We start from the raw sequence: 13784 nt of genomic DNA on the forward strand, positions 1-13784 counted from the left end.
TGGAGAAGAAATAAAAACTTTGATGTTCGCCGACGACATTGTAATTCTGCCAGAGACAGCAAAGGACTTGGAAGAGCAGTTGAACGGAATGGACAGTGTCTTGAAAGGAGGATATAAGATGAACCTCAACAAAAGCAAAACGAGGGTAATGGAATGTAGTCGAATTAAGTCGAGTGATGCTGAGGGAATTAGATTAGGAAATGAGGCACTTAAAGTAGTAAAGGAGTTTTGCTATTTGGGCAGCAAAATAACTGATGGTGGTCGAAGTAGAGAGGATATAAAATGTAGACTGGCAATGGCAAGGAAAGCGTTTCTGAAGAAGAGAAATTTGTTAACATCGAGTATAGATTTAAGTGTCAGGAAGTCGTTTCTGAAAGTATTTGTATGGAGTGTAGCCATGTATGGAAGTGAAACATGGACGATAAATAGTTTAGACAAGAAGAGAATAGAAGCTTACGAAATGTGGTGCTACAGAAGAATGCTGAAGATTAGATGGTTAAATCAGGAGGTATTGAATAGAATTGGGGAGAAGAGGAGATTGTGGCACAACTCGACTAGAAGACGTGTTCTGAGGCACCAAGGGATCACAAATTTAGCATTGGAGGGCAGCGTGGAGGATAAAAATCGTAGAGGGAGACCAAGAGATGAGTACACTAAGCAGATTCAGAAGGATGTAGGCTGCAGTAGGTACTGGGACATGAAGAAGCTTGCACAGGATAGAGTGCCATGGAGAGCTGCATCAAACCAGTCTCAGGACTGAAGACCACAGCAACAACAACAATTATCTCAGTGCCTTGTGAGATCAGTGCTTTTTTCCACGGTACCAGAGCTTTTTCGGTACCAGTGCTTTCTTTCAGTACCAGTTCCTTTTTCTGTACCATGTATTTTTCTGTGCCTATTGTTTTCATGTATGTAAAAGAGTGAAGTACCTCCACTCACGATGAGTGCAATTTCAGAGATCGCGCATACATACAATTCAGAGACCCGATTATAGAAGCCGCCTAATAGGCCCACTGACGCCCTCAGGTGAGCCATCACAGAAACAGTAATATTTAAACGATCACAAACGAGTGCTCTGCCTGTTCTGTAACCTGTGTTACTGTTGTCCATTTAGTGTGTTCAGTACTACATCCAACCTGCACTTCATTGTGTCTTACGTTGGGTCTATAAAGTACTATGTTCCATAAATTGTGTCTGTCCTTCCTCTAACACATTTCCAGTATATTATGTCAAAAAGAAAAACTGTGTAACAGACACAGTGGATGTTATTTACACAGCACATTTAAGGGAATTTGAAAAGAGGGTTACTTTGGCTCGGCTATGCTAAAGGACAGTTATGCTAACAGTTATTGCCGTACTGTAATGTAACTTTGTTCGATCAAAAAGGAGTTAGCTGAATAGAATTTGCATGTAAGCTATCACTTGTACTGACACATTTGGCCGGATTAATAACCGTTAATCATATAATTCGTACACTGAACGTTTTGATATATCATTAAATGAAAATTTTATTACATATCAGTATCGAATACTTCCGAAAAAGCATGTGCCTGTGCAGTATTCCTTACGTTGAGTGACCACAATAGTACAGTACTGAGAAACTGAAGGAAGGAAATTATTAATTACTAATTTTATTACTTTATGAATATACGTTTTAGTTTGCTGACATGAGAGGGACGCTAGTAAAAAAGCGTTTGCCTGCACAGTCTTTCCTTCTTGCGAAAAAAAGGCAATATTTTGATGTTTTCTGAGTTATGGACTACTTTGCAGAGAGCGCAAGTATAATGTCAAAATTAACATACAAAAATGAAAATAAACTGAAAATAACTTCTATCTATGAATATACAAACTGATCATCTTGCTATCTACACCCTGTTTTAACTATTATTCTGTCTTGGAGGTGATATTTCAGAATGTAAATGCTATCCACAAATGCCATTTGTGGAAGTCTCATATTGGTAGAATTTTTCGAAACTTAACTTGCTAGAAAGCCACTGTCCATGAAACAAAATCTGTGTAATGATAATGAAATTTGAGACTTTGATATAAGCACTATACCTGGGTATTTGAGCAACAGCCATGTGTAACTGTTGCCTTTTCTGTTTCTTTGTACACTATGCAGTGTATGTTGTAGTGATGATGAATAGTGACTAAAATCAGATGTATGTAACCGCAGAAATTAGAAATTACTGAACACAGACTATGTGCTTGGGAGCACTAGAGGAATATAATGCCACGGGAAGGAGGAGTTACCATAAATGGACTGGAATCTTCTCAGGCTTTGAGACAGGCATATAAGAAGAATATATACGTTCTTTCCTTGATAATTTCTTTTTGGCATTATGTGCAAATGGACAAGGTTTATATGTGAATCTTTGTGCTAAACGTTGCTTTGAGCGTGTATTCATAATTTTTGCATATTTGATCTACTACATTCACTGTGACATTTTACGTTCATGAAGTCTATTTCATGTTGTGCTGATTGGTAATTTTTGGGGACTTTTATACTATGTTTCTGGCAAGTGATCGAAGTTCATTTTTGACAGAATTGTGGAGGGGGAAGGGAGAGGTATTGAAACGTAAGAATATATGATCGTTAGGATAAGTATGACATGAAGTGTTGGCCTCAGGTGTCAGGCTGCCACATTTACAGGTTTACATACGTTTTTAACAACCTTTTTTTCAATTATCTGGTCCCTTAGAATTCAATTTATTATACTGTTTCATATACTATCATTAATTTCATTACGACTTTAGCAATCATACAGGTGTCTCTGCTCTGTTCGACTGTTACTAATCGATACTTGAACATAAGGCATAAACAGTTCTCATTTGGTAATTGAAGGATAGTTTTTGTAAAGACTAATATTAGCATTCTGTTTGTATTTGTGTAACAAACTTCATGACATCAGCAACTTCATAAAAAACATTGTTAGGGAACATATTTTACGAATTTCAACACTACAACCTAAAAACGTGAAAAACTTTATGTTACAATGTGAGAGGAACAAATCAATGCATAACGGAATGATGACAGTCTCTGTACACTGGCAAGATTTTGTTTGTAATCGAGAAATTTTCTGTTTAATGGGTGACGTGGGCAGTCACTGTTACAAAGTGGTGAATCTGCCATGGGCGTGTCAGTTTTCCGACAGTTTTTGTGAGCCAGTTTTGTTACAATAAAATAAAAACATGTGATTTAGAAAGAGGACATAGTGTGGACCCAAATTTCTTGAAATTTCTCTTAGCTCTACAAGATCAGTAGCTACAATGTCAAGAACTCAGCAAGTTGCAGTGGAGTAGATAACGTGTAAAATCTCTTACAGCTACAGCAGCATTGGAAATCGGCGAGAAATGATAAGTATTTGCTAATTAATTGTTACGCTCTGGTATCTTTCAGAGTCGTTCCACAAATCAGACGGCTCTTCTTCTCCATGGGTTTGCGCTACAGTACATGGTAATCAGTCAATGAAAAGACGAACATTTCCACCATGAAATAAATTTCGCTTTTTTTTTGTGCAGTGACAATGTTGTGACCTACGTCTAGTTTCAGTTGTAATGGTTTCCAGTCTAATCCAGAGTAACGAAGTGGCCCTAAAACTCAAGCTTATTTTTTGTAGGATGGCAGAACTTCGTTGAAGTGTCTGATCTTCCGCTTTCCCTTCTGACATGTCTATCGCGTCAGCTGCTTTCACGTTAGCTGCTAATGTTGTCTTGTTTGATAGTTTAACAAGCGGCCTCAGTTTTGGCTCGTCCTCGGCCAAGATAATTTTCATATGAAGTGTGGCGAGTACCGCTGGTACTGGATTCAGTTGCCCAGTTCTTAAATGTTGAAAATGAAAATGCAGATCTCGTATAAAATCATCACCCAGTTGGCTTTGATCCCCAATATGAAGACTCTTATGACAGGACTGTTTTACAGTTTTTCAGTGTGGACGAAAAACACAAAACATGATTACCTTTGAAAGAGGTATAAATGCTACGTTATTTTATCGACTATTTACGCAATGGTACCATGGGTACGTAAAAACACAGGTATATTCTTACAAAAAGTTAAAATAGCAATAAGCCACGCTGTTTATTAAGCAGAAATGCCACCGTTACCGGTTTTGAGCCGACAGGTGCATAACTTAAGGAGAGACATCAAGTCGCGTGGGAGGCATACGACCATTAATGTAGAAAATAATCTTTATCCACTGCTAATCAGGTCGTTAAAATAACTACTCATTCTGTTCCGAGAGATTTATTGACGCACTTTTGGACTCTGCTCGTCAGCGGAAATATCAAAAATAAGAATCTGTATCAACACTTTGTTCTTATTTTTCGTATTTCCGGTGATACCCCGAGAAGCACCAATAAATCACTTCTGAACAGCAAAGCGATTAGTTATTTTAGCGACCTAATCAACAATGGATAAAGACGCATGTTCATCGTGAGGCAGCTTTTCACCTTTAAAATTGCATTTGGTTTATGCTGTACATACGACATTGGTTCTTTGTCGTTGTCGCAAAAATTCCATGGGGTAACAATGAAAATTCGACATTACTTAATGTCATTGCTCGACTGCTTTTGAAGAAGCTCATATTTCGCATAACATTAAGCAATACTGAAGCCTTCTCTGAACCTTGAAGATACTGCATGTGTAGAGCACCACAAAAGCACCTAAGAGTTTAAAGCGCTGTTTTTCACGGTAATGGAATGTGGCCTTCCTTGTTTCTTATTTATATTCCGGAAAGTGTGCTTAATTTGTGAAAATTGTCACTGAGGTTGGTTGTAAACCTCCAACTTGGCGTGAAGGTTCATTAGAAAAGCGACTCGCAGTGTTTCTTGTTGTCCATGTGAAAGTGTGACGTAAACAGATTGCCTATCGTCAGTTGTTTCAAAACTGCCTCGTGTCCGGCGCACGTACAAGGGTTTCCGTTGATAGCTGGCTGGTCACAGTCAGTCGTGCTGAAAGCGGGCAACCTCGGTGAGCTTCTACGAGGGGTCCTACGGCCGCTTTCTTCGCCAGCTATCAACTTCACAGGTGATTCCACAGTGCTTTCTCTTCGGTGTGTACTCTCTCACAGTCCACGCAGGGATGGCACCATGGATGAAACAACAGCGCTAGTTGTTTTTTGTAACAATATTATGAAAAGGAAAGTTGCCATTCACAATATAGCGGAGATGCTGAGTGGCAGAAAGGCACAACGAAAAGACTCTCACAAATAGGCTTTCGGCCAGCAAGGCCTTCGTCAAAAGTAGACGACACACACACACACACACACACACGCGCGCGCGCGCGCGCAAATGCAATTCACACACACATGACGGTAGTCTCTGGCAACTGATGCCAACTCGTGATTTTTTCTTGTGCCTATCTGCGTCTCAACCTCTCCGCTATATGGTGAGTGGCAACTTTCCTTTTCGTATTATCGTTGCATTCCATCCTGGATTTTCCATTGTTTGCTAGCTGATTTTTCTTTTATAATTATTCGGCCGTGTTATTAAGACAGCATTTATTGAACTCCGTTCAGCACAACCCTGGGATTGCATGGAGATCACTAAAGGGTTCCAAGATATATATATATGAACTGTTTCACGACTTTCACGAATATAATTCAAGAAAAGATGAGAAAAATTAGCGCTTCTTTGAAATTAAAAAATGCCGAGTAACAATTAACCCTCCCTTCCACTTACCAATTTGTATAGTTGGTAGGAATGCGACACCGGCAGCTTTATTTATCAGACAGAGACAGACAGATTTTGCAGACCGAAAACTCAGCAATGGAGGATTGTTGCGTCCGTCATCCGTCTAACCGTCCGACCGCATCCACAGCAGTCGGTATAATTCTGTCGTCCACCGTCAGCATTTTCCAAGTGAACAGCAGTTCAAATAATAGCAAAATAAATTGATAATTAGAAACAGTAGTGATTCGTTGCAGCAATTACATTGTAACACTTTCCGCTGCTCAATTAAACATCTTCCGGTTACCGCCTGCATGACTATCTTCACTTACACGATTGTATGTGCGATGGCAACATTCATTAGCAGAAACATTTACATTGTGACTGGTCGTTTACATTAACTTGATCAACAAAGTTCAGCATATTCAGTACTTATCATAGAAAATAACTCACACACCCTCTTTTACCATAGCCATTGCCACAGACCGGATTATAAGCACTGGCATGTTTCATATGTATTTGCATATTTGGTTCCTTTTCACCGGTTATTGAATATTTTAACTAAAAACTAGTAACGATGCAATTTTTCGCTCTATGTTTACAGTACTTTAAAAACGGGCGGTCTCTAGCTCGATCTAGTGTAGATGTCTCACAGATTGACCGCGACCTAGAATGCGTGCAATCGCTAACCGAGAGGTCACTGCCTAGTTAAATCATTACAGAACAGGAAAGGGAACAGACAGACAGACAGAGTCAACACTCCTGCCCCCGCGCCCCTGTTAATCCCCTCCGCTGTCGTACCGTGCTCGTCGGCAACAATTAAGCTAAACTACGCAAGCTTTTAGTTGCAAGTGCATTGTTTCAGTTTAGCTTTCTATTTACTAGTACACAGTTGAATGTGTTTACGACGGGTGTTATATAAAGAGTTGTGCGCCATGCCGCCCGAAAAAAGAAACGTCTTTTCGTGGTTAGCTGACCATCCTGGAACATTTAAACATGACGGAATTGTTTTATATTGTCGAGTTTGCGAAAAAACGTTTCGCGCAAAAAAAAGCTTCAAATAGACCGGCATGTCCAGACAAGTCTTCATATCGCAGGAATGCAGAAGAAAGGACCACGACAACAACTTCTGACAACAGCAAGTTGCAGTAGCAGGGTAAAGGTCCAAAGGTAACCAAAAAAGACGGTTTAACGTGGATATATATGTGAACCATTCATTGCAAGGAATATTCCTCTTCACAAATTTACAAACCCTATCCTCAGAGGCTTCCTGTACAAATATTGCTTAAATCAAAATATACCAGATGAATTAACATTGCCTAAACATTACATACCGACAGTTTACGTAGATGTTCTGGAAGAAATACGCAATGTCCTCAAGGACACCATTATCTGGATTTCAGCTGACGAAACTACACAAACTTGTGGCCGTTACATTGCAAATTTAATTGTTGGTGCTTTAAAAGAAGAGCCTTCTTAGTATTTAGCGGCCTGCAAAGAACTTGAAAGAGTGAATCTTCCTACGATCGCCAGATTTGTGAATGATGGTATTAGAAAAATATTACCGGAATCTTCTGCAGCTGAAAGGGTGTTTGTGTTTATTTCAGATGCTGCTCCCTAGATATCAAAGCAGGAAAAGTCCTCCGAATATTTTATCCCAATGTGATTCAGGTGACGTGCTTTGCTCATGGAGTACATCGCCTTGCTGAAGAAGTACGTTCCACGTTTGTGAATATAAATAAACTGATTTCAACCACAAACAAAGTGTTTCTAAAGGCTGCTGCTTGCATCAAGACCTATGAAGAAAAACTACCATATGTGCCTTTACCTCCTGAACCAGCGGTAGCTCGTTGGGGCGTGTGGGTCGAAGCTGTGTTGTTTTACAATGAACATTTCGAGGCCATTAGAGGGGTAGTAAACGACTTCGACAGTGCAGAGGCTTTGGCCGTTTGCGAGTCTAAGGAAGCTTTTAAGACTCCGGTATTAAAAAACGCATTGCTGTGATAAGCACTCATTATTCCCATACACCTGCAAGTATTAAAAAGCTTGGAACTTAAGGTTTGGCGTTGAATAAATCTGTTCAGTTAATGAATAAAATTATTCTAACGTACTCCTCATCGCCGGAGGTATTCGCAAGAAAACTGAGAGTTTGAAAAGATTTTAAACAATAAACAGACTTTGAACCCTTGTGCCAAATTGATAGTTTTATTAAAGGGACGGGGTAAGTGCCAACATAGCACTTAATTCAAATACTGCCCTGTTACCTCAGTTGAGGTAGAACGGTCCTTTTCTGCTTATAAAAATGTTTTGAGTGATCGGAGACACAATCTTACTACCGAACAGTATTTGGTCGTCTACGTTGACAATAGTAGAAGAATGTAAAATAAATTGTAAATGATGCTTTGATACAATAGTATTGATTAAAAGTTAATGCTGTTCAAAGAAATTCACGATTGTATGTTTTTTTTTTTAATAAAATATTACGGTGTACTTGAGCGTATCCCTCTGCGTGCGATATATATCGAAGTTGGTCCTGTACATATCGATTGTTTCGCTGCGTCGCATCCGCTTGCTACCGACAACAGTAGTAAAGAAGGAACAATTCTTGAAACATGGTATGCATCCCCATTCGAAAATTTTAAAAAAATGATCCCAGAAAGGCCCGCTTCCTAACCTCTACCAGAAAGTATTCAGAAAATGATCTCAGGGTTCTAACTGTACCGATTTCTTGTGTGGCCAGCACTCTTCCTCGTAATTTATATGCATAAGTTCAACTTTGAGATAAAATGCACGCAGTCACTACCGCGTTTTTTAGTTATTTGATCTTGCATATTTCGACACTGTTCATGCATTTTTCATGCATATTCGCTTCCATATTGTAAGGTTTTTATGAAGCATATAATCCGGTCTCTACTTATAATATTTCGCTTCATCTTTCTTAACTACAGGTTTAACACGTAGACATACATCAGAATCCAATTGATTTTTAATATAGCTTAATTCGACAATAGTGGATTGACTTTTGTACTTCATAATCTCCACCTGCCCAGTTTGCTATTGCATGACTTCAATTTCTTGACTACTACTTACATCAATAACTGGCTTAGGTACTTCTACGTAATGTACTACTTACACTACTTATTACTTACACTACTTACTTACACTACTTACATCAATAACTGGCTTAGGTACTTCTACGTAATGTACAGATACATTTTGTTTAAAATTCACTATGTATCCGTCCACTATCTCTTGTGTGTCCTGTTGAATACACCTCAGTTGCCTAAATCCAGTTTTATACCGCTTTTTTAACGAGTTCCCTTCTGATGATATTTTCTGCCTTAATTGTCAAGTCTTGTGGTGTAATGCATCTTTTAACTCCTTGTAATTAATATCTAGCTCATTTTCTAATGTAAGAAATTCAGTTTTTAATCCGTCAAGATTAGAACTCTCAATTTTTATCTTAATTGCTGATTATCAGCTATCAATGCAGACTTTAAACGCCGATTACCAGAATCTACCTTCTAGTTCGGATTTCGGTCCTGTAAGCATACTTTTCACAGAGCTAAGAAAACTCAGTGCTTACTCCTCCCCATAGTCGCTTACCTTTTTTATTAGCCTCCTCCTCTTTAGGTTTCACAGAGATCTAATCATTTATCTCCACATTCCTACAGTTTCAACTTCTGTTTTCAAATTGTCTATTTCACCGTCTTTATCTGCTAGGTACTTCTAGTACCCGTGGTCTAAAAAAAAAAAATAAAAAAAAGGGGTAGCGTCTTTGATTCATAATCAAAACATCTTCGGTCCCGGGTTCGATCCCCGCCACTGCCTAAATTTTGATAAATAATCAGCATTGGCGGCCGAAGACTTCCGGCATAAGAAGTCAGCCTCATTCTACCAACGGTCTTGTCAAAGAGGGCGGAGGAGCGGATAGAGGTTCAGGGCACTCTCTTGTCCTAGGGGTGGGAAATTGCCCCTAAAGGCGGAAGAATCAGCAATGATCAACGACATGAGGATGCAGAAGGCAATGGAAACCACTGCATTAAAGACACGTAACTTGTATCCACAGGACATGTGGCCTGTAATTGAAGGAGTGTCATGATGACCTCTCCATTGGCAAAAGATTCCGGAATAGTCCCCCATTCGGATCTCCGGGAGGGGACTGCCAAGGGGGAGGTTACCATGAGAAAAAGATTGAATAATCAACGAAAGGATAACGTTCTACGAGTCTGGGCGTGGAATGTCAGAAGCTTGAACGTGGTAGGGAAACTAGAAAATCTAAAAAGGGAAATGCAAAGGCTCAATCTAGATATAGTAGGGGTCAGTGAAGTGAAGTGGAAGGAAGACAAGGATTTCTGGTCAGATGAGTATCGGATAATATCAACAGCAGCAGAAAATGGTATAACAGGTGTAGGATTCGTTATGAATAGGAAGGTAGGGCAGAGGGTGTATTACTGTGAACAGTTCAGTGACCGGGTTGTTCTAATCAGAATCGACAGCAGACCAACACCGACAACGATAGTTCAGGTATACATGCCGACGTGGCAAGCTGACGATGAACAGATAGAGAAAGTGTATGAGGATATTGCAAGGGTAATGCAGTATGTAAAGGGGGACGAAAATCTAATAGTCATGGGCGACTGGAATGCAGTTGTAGGGGAAGGAGTAGAAGAAAAGGTTACAGGAGAATATGGGCTTGGGACAAGGAATGGAAGAGGAGAAAGACTAATTGAGTTCTGTAACAAGTTTCAGCTAGTAATAGCGAATACCCTGTTGAAGAATCACAAGGGGAGGAGGTATACTTGGAAAAGGCCGGGAGATACGGGAAGATTTCAATTAGATTACATCATGGTCAGACAGAGATTCCGAAATCAGATACTGGATTGTAAGGCGTACCCAGGAGCAGATATAGACTCAGATCACAATATAGTAGTGATGAAGAGTAGGCTGAAGTTCAAGACATTAGTCAGGAAGAATCAATACGCAAAGAAGTGGGATACGGAAGTACTAAGGAATGACGAGATACGTTTGAAGTTCTCTAACGCTATAGATACAGCAATAACGAATAGCGCAGTAGGCAATACAGTTGAAGAGGAGTGGACATCTCTAAAAAGGGCCATCACAGAAGTTGGGAAAGAAAACATAGGTACAAAGAAGGTAGCTGCGAAGAAACCATGGGTAACAGAAGAAATACTTCAGTCGATTGATGAAAGGAGGGAGTACAAACACGTTCCGGCAAAATCAGGAATACAAAAATACAAGTCGCTGAGGAATGAAATAAATAGGAAGTGCAGGGAAGCTAAGACGAAATGGCTGCAGGAAAAATGTGAAGACATCGAAAAAGATATGATTGTCGGAAGGACAGACTCAGCATGCAGGAAAGTCAAAACAACCTTTGGTGACATTAAAAGCAACGGTGGTAACATTAAGAGTGCAACGGGAATTCCACTGTTAAATGCAGAAGAGAGAGCAGATAGGTTGAAAGAATACATTGAAAGCATCTATGAGGGTGAAGATTTGTCTGATGTGATAGAAGAAGAAACAGGAGTCGATTTAGAAGAGATAGGGGATCCAGTATTCGAATCGGAATTTAAAACAGCTTTGGAGGACTTACGGTCAAATAAGATAGAAGGGATAGATAACATCCCCTCAGAATTTCTAAAATCATTGGGGGAAGTGGCAACAAAACGACTATTCACGTTGGTGTGTAGAATGTATGAGTCTGGCGACATACCATCTGACTTTCGGAAAAGCATCATCCACACAATTCCGAAGACGGCAAGAGCTGACAAGTGCGAGAATTATCGCACAATCAGCTTAACAGCTCATGCATCGAAGCTGCTTACAAGAATAATATATAGAAGAATGGAAAAGAAAATTGAGAATGCGCTAGGTGACGATCAGTTTGGCTTTAGGAAAAGTAAAGGGACGAGAGAGGCAATTCTGACGTTACACCTAATAATTGAAGCAAGGCTAAAGAAAAATCAAGACACTTTCATAAGATTTGACGACCTGGAAAAAGCGTTCGACAATATAAAATGGTGCAAGCTGTTCGAGATTCTGAAAAAAGTAGGGGTAAGCTATAGGGAGAGACGGGTCATATACAATATGTACAACAACCAAGAGGGAATAATAAGAGTGGACGATCAAGAACGAAGTGCTCGTATTAAGAAGGGTGTAAGACAAGGCTGTAGCCTTTCGCCCCTACTCTTCAATCTGTACATCGAGGAAGCAATGAGGGAAATAAAAGAAAGGTTCAGGAGTGGAATTAAAATACAAGGTGAAAGGATATCAATGATACGATTCGCTGATGACATTGCTATCCTGAGTGAAAGTGAAGAAGAATTAAATGATCTGCTGAACGGAATGAACAGTCTAATGAGTACACAGTATGATTTGAGAGTAAATCGGAGAAAGAGGAAGGTAATGATAAGTAGTAGAAATGAGAACAGCGAGAAACTTAACATCAGGATTGATGATCACGAAGTCAATGAAGTTAAGGAATTCTGCTACCTAGGCAGTAAAATAACCAATGACGGACGGAGCAAGGAGGACATCAAAAGGAGACTCGCTGTGGCAAAAAAGGCATTTCTGGTCGAGAGAAGTCTACTAATATCAAATACCGGCCTTAATTTGAGGAAGAAATTTCTGAGGATGTACGTCTGGAGTACAGCATTGTATGGTACTGAAACATGGACTGTGGGAAAACCGGAACAGAAGAGAATCGAAGCATTTGAGATGTGGTGCTATAGACGAATGTTGAAAATTAGGTGGACTTACCTTATGGTAAGGAATGAGGAGGTTCTACGCTGAATCGGAGAGGCAAGGAATATGTGGAAAACACTGTTAAGGAGAAGGGACAGGATGATAGCACATCTGCTAAGACACGAGGGAATGACTTCCATGGTACTAGAGGGAGCTGTCGAGGGCAAAAACTGTAGTGGAAGACAGCGATTGGAATACGTGAAGCAAATAATTGAGGACGTAGGTTGCAAGTGCTACTCTGAGATGAAGAGGTTAGCACAGGAAAGGAATTCGTGGCGGGCCGCATCAAACCAGTCAGTAGACTGATGACCAAAAAAAAAAAAAAAACTTCTTAACAGTGATTCTGCCGCCTACTGTGGGCACCAACGACGTGCATCAGCAACCTCCCCGGTGATAATCATAGATTGTGCCGCATCCCCACTTGAACTAACTACCTGTGCTATTCTGGGAAGCATTGGAACATTTCTCTCAGTGCTGGACCATACCGCAGCTATGCGTCATCACGTATGGGAACAGCGTGAGCGTGCTTTCGAGTTCTGTGACGTCAGTACAGCACCCGAAGAATTCTATCTGTATGCACGAAAATAGACACAACTTTCACCTGCAGCAGTGTGAGAGCGATGGCTCGTGCTGGCTTGCGTCCGGCAGAGGCTCGCAGTGGTGATGGGGGCGGTGGCGGTGTTGGGCGTCGAGTGGCAGGATGTGTTTTTTATTAGCAATATTTTGTTTAAGCTGTACTCCATCGATTTCACTGACCAATAGGATGGCGCTAATTAAGAAAAACAACCCCATAAATGTGAAGAATACCGGTTTAGTTAATTTGCATAAATTTTTTATATCAATGTGGTGTTAACAGTACAGTAGTTACGGGAGTGCATGAGTGGGTGACATAGAGCAGAACAGCAGGTTAAGTGCAGAACACTAGGTTAATTTGCATAATTTTTATGTAAAATGCAGTACAAAAATTTAAGGAGGTGTGTGGCAAGGAAGAGAAATGGCATTCAAAAGCATGTGAAATTCGAAAAGTGTACCAGAAAATTGTGGAGGGTCATAATTAGGTTAATTAATTGATCAAGTTAATTAAGTACTCAATGTGACCTAAATTATCTTCCCACCATTTTCTTATATTAGTAGAGGTTGCATTGTCCTGATGGAATTTGAACTGCCCGCCAGGGGGGAGCCTTGGTACTTTCCGACCAGAGAAGTTAATTGATTAATCAGTTTAATTAAGCAGTCAATCAAATTGATAAGAGTGAGAGGGGGCCTGTTCCAAGAACTCAGACCTGAAAGTGTACCTGTAGCAGCGAGGGGGAGGGGGTTGGGGGAGTGGGAGGGGGCAGTGGGATAGTAGG

General features: G+C 40.2%; 1 protein-coding gene across 2 annotated transcripts in view; it reads left to right on the forward strand.

The window, feature by feature from the left end:
- The first annotated feature begins 4947 nt into the window (after positions 1-4947).
- LOC124776302 (ATP-binding cassette sub-family C member 4-like) overlaps positions 4948-13784 on the forward strand; it is a 380895-nt gene continuing 372058 nt past the window's right edge. For both annotated transcript variants that reach the window (XM_047251227.1, XM_047251228.1), the window contains exon 1: positions 4948-5026. The gene's annotated coding sequence lies outside the window, so the exon portion shown is untranslated. The remainder of the gene's footprint in view (positions 5027-13784) is intronic.

The sequence above is a fragment of the Schistocerca piceifrons genome, chromosome 2 (assembly GCF_021461385.2).
Source record: "Schistocerca piceifrons isolate TAMUIC-IGC-003096 chromosome 2, iqSchPice1.1, whole genome shotgun sequence".
Classification (NCBI taxonomy): Eukaryota; Metazoa; Arthropoda; class Insecta; order Orthoptera; family Acrididae; genus Schistocerca; species Schistocerca piceifrons.